This window comes from Gekko japonicus, unplaced genomic scaffold, assembly GCF_001447785.1.
Source record: "Gekko japonicus isolate JY-2015 unplaced genomic scaffold, Gekko_japonicus_V1.1 scaffold4255, whole genome shotgun sequence".
NCBI classification, from domain to species: Eukaryota; Metazoa; Chordata; class Lepidosauria; order Squamata; family Gekkonidae; genus Gekko; species Gekko japonicus.
In genome coordinates, this window is record NW_015173816.1 from 48497 (window position 1) to 50246 (window position 1750).

The following is a 1750-nucleotide window of genomic DNA, read 5'->3' on the forward strand; positions in this document are numbered from 1 at the left end:
CATGGGAGGTTTTGGCCCAGAGGAGGGACGGATCGGGGGCGCAGCAAATGGGCGCGAGCACACCGCAACATCTGGGAATCGGCACGTACCCGTCCCTGATCCGTCCCTTCAGGCCTAAACCACGCAGTTTAAAAAAACAACAACAAAAAGGTAGCACCAACTGGAAACGCCACAGCAAGCGCGGCCGTCGGAGCGCCCGTCTTCAGGAGCATTGGAGGCTTCCAGCCGAACTGCGCAGCCGGCTGCCTCGCGCTCCCTTCCATGGGTTTCCACCCGACATCTGATCGTGCCGGGGAACAACTGCGCGGCGGCTCACGGGATTTGTCTGATCCCGCCGCCGCGTGTCTCTTTTGGTGCGGCTTTAAAAAGCCGCACTTTGGCCGCATCAATTTCCCCCCATGTGGCAGGGGCCATTGTAGAATACTGCTTAAACAACAGGAAGAGAAGCAAGCAGAGAGGACCCACAGTGCTTAGTGTTGTGACTTGTACTATTTAATTTGTTTATAAATGATATGGAATTGGGAGTGAGCTGCAATGTGGCCAAGTTTGAAGATATCTATTTATTTAAGATGGTGGGAATCAAAAACAGATTACGTCACTTGGTGACTGAGTGATTAAAACCAACATGTGTGGTTCAGTAAGTGTGAAATGTCTGAAGTGACAGTGATGGACTGGGGCAAACATCTCAAAGTTGTGGCAAATAGCCCAACAAAAAAAATGTGATGTCAGTGAGCGTCAGTAGTTAAAAGGGCAAATTCAATAGTAGGGATCATTTGGAAAACAATTGAAAACAAAATATAATACCCTGCTAAATGTGTGTGCTGTTCCAGGCAATGTGTATCAAAACAGACACTGCAGTGGTGAAAAAGATGCAGAAGAGGACAGCCCAACTGATTGAGTGGTTATACTGTCTTTGCAACAAAGAAATGAAGTAAGAAGTTTAGGCCTTTTTAGTTTAGAGGTTAAAAAAACTGAGAGACTTGATAGAAGTTTATAGAATCATGCTTAGGGCAGAGAAGGTGGTAAAGAGAATATAAGAACATAAGAGAAGCCAATGTTGAATCAGGCCAGTGGCTTATCCAGTCCAACACTCTGTCACACAGTGGCCAAAAATACTAGGTGACATCAGGAGGTCCAGGAGTAGGGCAAGGACACTAGAAGCCCTCCCACGGTTGCCCCCCCCCAAGCACCAAGGAGCACTTGCCTCAGCCTGAGAGTTTCTATGTATACCTTGTGGCTAATAGCCACTGATGGACTTCTGCTTCATATCACCCTCCACTGAGAAAATTTCCCATTTATACTCACTCTCTGTTTCCTATTAATTAGCCAGTTTTTGATCCACAAGAGGACTTGTCCTTTTATCCCGTGACTATTGAGCTTACTTAGGAAGTCAAGGTAAACAACATCTATTGGGTCCCCCTTGTCCACATGTTTGTTCACTCCCTCAAAAAACACTAACACGTTAGTGAGACAAGATCTTCCCTTACAGAACCCATGCTGAGTCTGTTTCAATAGTTTTTGTTCATCAATGTGGCTACTAATTCTTTCCTTAATAACAGTTTCCACCAATTTACCCGGTATCGATGTCAGACTGACTGGCCTGTAATTTCCCGGATCTCCTCTGGAACCCTTTTTAAAGATGGGAGTGACATTAGCTACCTTCCAGTCCTCAGGAATGGAGGCAGTTTAATGAAAGATTACATTTTTTGTCAGGAGATCCACAAGTTCACATTTGAGTTCTTTCAGAACT